This window comes from Anarhichas minor, unplaced genomic scaffold (assembly GCF_050575085.1).
Source record: "Anarhichas minor isolate MPS153535 unplaced genomic scaffold, ASM5057508v1 ptg000136l, whole genome shotgun sequence".
NCBI lineage: Eukaryota > Metazoa > Chordata > Actinopteri > Perciformes > Anarhichadidae > Anarhichas > Anarhichas minor.
In genome coordinates, this window is record NW_027466582.1 from 18,793,201 (window position 1) to 18,799,303 (window position 6,103).

The 6,103-nt window shown below is 42.1% G+C and overlaps 1 pseudogene; it reads right to left on the reverse strand.

The window, feature by feature from the left end:
- Nucleotides 1-1,484: 1,484 nt before the first annotated feature.
- On the reverse strand, nt 1,485-5,279 carry LOC142942001 (saccharopine dehydrogenase-like oxidoreductase; annotated as a pseudogene).
- Between the last annotated feature and the right edge of the window lie 824 nt (nt 5,280-6,103).

Below are 6,103 nucleotides of genomic sequence, written 5' to 3' on the forward strand. Positions count from 1 at the left end.
CACACACACACACACACACACACACAGCACATGAACTAACATTCTTCATTCCTCAGTGTTCCATGTTAGTGAACTGTCTTCTCCACAGGGAGCAGCTAACTACAGTACAGCTACTCTAACTGCAGTAACAACAGATTGATACTGGATATGCATATCCCACTGCTCCCTATATACTAGGGATGGGTCAAATGCCCTTATTAGTCACTGCAGCACTAATAAGGGATTGTTTCATCTTTAAAATATATACTAAGTAGAAATGTATCATTACAGACCTCACCCGCTGAATGTCTGTCCACAATGTTCAAAAGAATGACTGCCTTCTGGTTGTTTGCTTCCAACAACCAGTAATGTTGCAATTTACAAATTATCATAATTATGCAAATTAATTATTGAGTTATGGTCAAAAAGGTGTGTTGTGAGGTCACAGTGACCTTTGACCTTCAGTTCATCCTTGAGGTGGAAGGTCAACATCTCACTTTGAAACAGTTGAAAACACCTTCTGAAGCATCCTAAACAATCTCTCCTGTGGAGAGACTTCAGGTGGACGTATGAAGAAGGGATGCAGGCTACCCAGAGTCAGTCAACGCAGTCAATAACAATTCATATGACTTTATTATTCTTCTGTGCAAATTCAAAGGATAAGACTGGTCTCAATAAGAGACGTGTGTCCAGGGCCCTCTCAGGACCAGGATCCGACCCTGCTGTCTCGTCTCTTACATTCATCAATAAGAAAAACATAGACGATACCGCTGACAGGGGATCAGTCCAGCATTTGATCAAGTTTAGTGTTTTTGTTTTTCTTACATTTCAAGTACACATTTGCATGGCGACTGAGATTCTTGTTGAGAAAACCAACCTCGCTTATTCTCACAAATACATAATCAATAATTAGCGGGCAAGATTTGTCAGCTGTTTAACGAGATGTAGAGATCCAGAGACCATCAGTGGGTGACGACCAGTGTGTTCAGGTCTTCTGATCCTGGTTCTGTTCCCAGCTTTGACCCCTCAGATGAATTCTATAGTTATATCACTAAAACAAGTAAACCGACAAACACAAGGTGCAGGGTTCATGGGTCTTACAGTCACACTCACTGTAAAAAGTGCAAACACACACACAAACACACACACACACACTGGGCGACCTTTACAGTGGCTACTGTTGAAGGTGGAGTCAGCGATTCTGCAGAAAGAGTTCATATTTGAACTCAACAACCCAGTCAAATAAAAAAAGATTTACCTTCCGCCTCGCTTCCACTGCCTTTCTCTTTGTACACCCATGGAACTGTTCCTCTGTCCTGTGCCCCAGCACCAGCGCTCCCTGTTGCTGATTGGCTGGAATAGTGTATGTTCCCCATCAGAGCCAGGACTGCATCTGAACACCAGATGTGCACTCACAGAATGGACAGCTAACTGACTGAGGAGATATTCACTGACTGTGACCAAAAGTGTTCTGATTAGAATCACTGACTCCACCTTTCAAAGGGCTACTGGTAGTTCCTGACTGAGAACTTGATGCTGTGCTTGTGGAGGCGGTCAAGGACACTGGTTTTATGGGATGCAGCTCCTGGAGTGTACACCCCTCCTCTGTCAATCACAACAGAGAGAGAATGAGGGATGATGCTTGAAGAGAGGAGGAAGGCAGATATAGATGAGACAGAAGGTTTTCACCAAATCTCCCTGTTTATGAAGAGAAAACGGACTAAACTGACCTCCTGGGCAGAGAGTGCAGCTCATTCAGCAAGGTTACGGCTGCTTGTACCAGAGCAGAGACTGTAGCGACATAACCAGGCTCTGTAAACCAGAACAAAAACACAAACAAGATAAAAACAGCTCCTGAAATAGTCAACGTTCATTTTCATTTTTTTTTACTGTTTCTTTTGTTTATTAGCGGTTTTCAAATGACAACAAAGACCAAAGTGAATTGAAGTGTTTAATCCAGATTTAAGTAAATGACTCTGACAGGAGTTTAGCCCACTAAACTGCTGTCCAGGATAATTGAAATGCTCGCTTGCGCTTCAGCTCATCAACTTTGTCTTTTCTCGCGAGTGCCCGATCGCTACTGAGCATGAGCAACTCTCAACAGAGACGAGAAGGAAGCGTGACGGCTCACTCCTTAGCTACTTCCATCATCAGCTCTGGAACAACAACATGTGTTTGATTCTTTTTACCAGATCGAACAAGGGAATTGCTAGATGTACCATCAACCCCGCTTACACCGTCCTGCTGCTCTTAATACTCCCTCGGGCACCAAATGTGGATGAATCCACCGCAGGATATAGTCCCCAACAAATGCACGATTTACTCCTGTTTGTGTAAGAAACTCTAAAAATGACACGGAGCCTTTTGATACAGAACACCAGCCTGATCCTTTAACTGCTAACTGCTAAAGCTGAATGGGCCTTTTTCACAGCACTACTTGTACTACTACACAGCAGGAGAAGCACAGGTGTTACTCACAACCCCTGATGAAATAATCATGAATTGTATAATGATATATGTTTCCATTAAACACAACTAGAAGCCTATGTGTACTGTACTTTACCTGCTCCTATGACCTAAGTGCAGATCTTTGCGTTGGGTCGGCCCTGCGTGGGATCTGAACCCTCTGAGCAGCCCTCCCCAAAAAGTGTCACGCTGAAACACGTGTCTTCTATCTGAGGGAAGAGAAAGAACCGAATGGGCGGACAAATCCATGAAACTACTGCACAACAAAGTGAGCAGCTAAACACAGTGTAGGAAAGAGACATCTGGTATATCTTCTTATATTAGGGTGTTTTTGTATCCCTCCTAGTAGCTTATAGTTGACCACTCACATTTAATTTGACACGACATTAAAGCACCTAAAAAAAACTAGTTTTTCTCAAAAACATTTCTCTGTCATCCCACTTTGATGCTCTAAATCCATACTTACCCCGACCAATCAGGGACAGAAACACAAATAACCAAAACTGTTGCCAATTCTGTTGGACCCCATCGCTCAATATGAGAACATGGTTAAGAAAATAGGTTTTCAGGGCCTTTAACAATACAAACTTAATGTTGCTGGCTTTCCTTTCACTTGGTTACTGCGGCCGATGTTTAGCAGCCATTTCACAGGCTTTCAATTCATCTCAGGGTCCCACAATGATACAAAGAGCACTAGTACAGTATTTATGTCACCTGCTTCAAGGTTGGACCAGATTTGGTGAACAAGCCAAAGGAGAAGAGTGATGGGAACTTTAGGAAAGACAAAGAACAAATATATCAATCATATCAATATATCAATACATATACTGTATATTTAAATGTCACAAAATGGTGCTTACAGCAGAATGATATGCTAAGTCTGTAAGGACCATTTACTGACTCCATTGACTCTCCATGACTTGCAGTGCTGACAAATGAAGCATTAAAACTGTATAATTCATGTTGGTTAGAGACATTTCTACGCTCACAAGCATCAAGTAGTACAACAGTAGTACAACAGTAGTACAACAGTAGTACAACAGTAGTATAACAGTTGCTGCATTTAACGTGAGTAGCTTTGGGTAAGCCTTTCAGCTAAATACCCTCACCTAACTGTGACATTCATCAGCGTTTAAATGCCTGGAATAATCCTAAAGCTGGAGTTTGGGAAATGTTTAACTTTAACTACCACCACTGAAATAAATAATATTAAATAATAATAATAATAATAAAACACAGCGCGAGTCCTTGTGTTGATTTTATCTTACTGGCGACCGGTGTTCCTCCTCGTAGAGGAAAACTGTCACGATCAGACTTTTCCTTCTGTGTTCTGTGTGTGTCTTTGTATAGCTCCACCCTCCTCACTCTACCTGTCAGCCACTCCCTCAGCACCAGTCTAACTCCCTTCACCTGCCTCTGATCACTAATCAAGCACTCCCTCATCAGCACAACTCTCCTCACCTGTTCTAGCCACTATTTAAACCCCTGCCTCTCAGTCACTCACTGCCAGATCATTGCCATGTCTACCCGCCAGTTTGGCTTGTCCTGTTCCCCACGTCTGCCTGCCCTGCCTCCTCCTGCTGGATTTCCCCCCTTCGTCTCTATTCTCGTCCGTGAATTCCTTGTGTGTTCTTGTAAGTGTCGTGTGTTCATTAAATTCCCACTTCACTCTACTTCTGGTCTGCATTTGAGTCCTCCATCATGCCCCGTGACAGAAACGCTGGGTTCTCTACTGAGGGGTCAGAACCCATGAATGGGATGGCCTACTGCTCCATCTCTCTGCTGAAAAACACAAACCCCCTGGACGAACACACACCAAATTACAAAAGGAGGAAGCACAGTGGTCAACGCTCACCATTTACTCACTTTAGTGTATTCCAGCTCATTTTATCCATTGATACTACTATTGTGACGTGAGCATGCTGGGGATGGCTTTGCTCACCTTTAAAAACAGGACTGGCACTGCAGCCAAGTCAGTTAAAAGACTGAATTGATTAATTACTTAATCTAGTTACTACTAAAGAAAATGAATATATAAGCATGAGGTTTTAAAAGTGAGTGTCTAGTGTTGTACACCTTTATATATTGAGAATACTAGAATGTTTAACTTTTTACCGACTTCATTGAGTAAACCAGTTACAGGCTCTATGGTTCTCAATGGCTGACTGAGCCTTCTGTTTTTACCTTTGAACTGCTTCTGTGTGTAGAGAACACCCAGGTCGGCCGGTACGGAGTCGAAGCCACAGCTGCCGATCACATCCACTCCCCTGTCCAACGCCTTAGTGTGGTGCTCGAGCTGCATGCGCTCTAGGAACTATAGAGGATGGATACACACACGTACACACCAAAACTAAATGCACCTGAACCGCCACGCACAGAGAAGTCGATATAGTCCGTCTACTTAAAGATGAGTTATAACCGAGCTATAATACAAAGTAACACAGTGAATCAACACCTAAAAAACACAGTGGACATTTCTTTTCCTACCTGAGGCTCCCCACAGATGTCTATGTAGTGAGCTCCATTTGCTATGCAGGCTTTGACCACTGGTTGGCCATCAAACCTGTACTGAAAGGACAAAGAGCATAGAGAGAATAGTTTCTACACAAACCACAATATTTCAGTGTTGTCGGTTCGAATCCAATTCACAAACGTGTGTCAAATGTCATCTGAAAGTCTCCTTCGCCCCCCTCCCTGAGACAAAGTGTGGATAACATACTTACAGGGCCCACACAGTTGAGAATCACCACGCCTTGTTGGCACATGATGGCCAGCGATTCCTCGACAGACACATCAGCAACAATGATTTCAACGTCCGTCCTCAGCTCTGGCATAGCTGTCAGAGGAGAGGAGATATTTCTGTAAATGAACAGTGGATAACTACACAGAGCCCTCACCTCATTTGTGGTACTCTATGTGTTCATGTCAGACTTTAACTGCAACACCACATATACAATACAGGAAGTCTGTGAAGCATTATTGAGCCACCTTTATTTCATGGTTATTAAAAGCAAAGCTGAAAATATCAGATATCTTTAATATATGAATGTAATTATTTCTAAATGCTTATTGCTGCATATCAGCTGTCTCAGTGCTCTGGTATTACGTTGAGAGGGGCGCGTGACCTGTCCTCAAATACAGTGAACTACTGTGACTACAGCATAAACTAGAAAAATCTCCCTTTCTCATTGTAAAGTGACTTTGCTGGACTGGGTCAACTGTGAGCTGCACCGCTCAATAACCAACTGTCCATCCAGAAAGCTCGTTAGCTGTTTCGGGGCAAAACAAGACATTTAATTTAGGGCTCAGGTTCAAAATTGTTCATAATTATAGATAATTATTGTTTAATTTACATTATTTATTATGATTATAGTTGTATTATTTTTAAAGATTTACAATGTACATGTGTTTATTCCACAGGTGACGTTATGTTATTCCACATTTATTTAATATTCTAACATATCCAATATCTAGGGCACGATGCACTCACTCAACTACAAACTAGAAGAACAAATCCCCCAAAAAGCCTTTCGTTTTTTCGTTACCCCTACCCGAGGTAGAACAAAGCACAACCAGGTTTTTCTAACTTTAATGTGTCTAGTTTTTAAAGAAATGGACTGTTGTATGAAATATTTTACTGCTAAATGAGTTTTTTTGG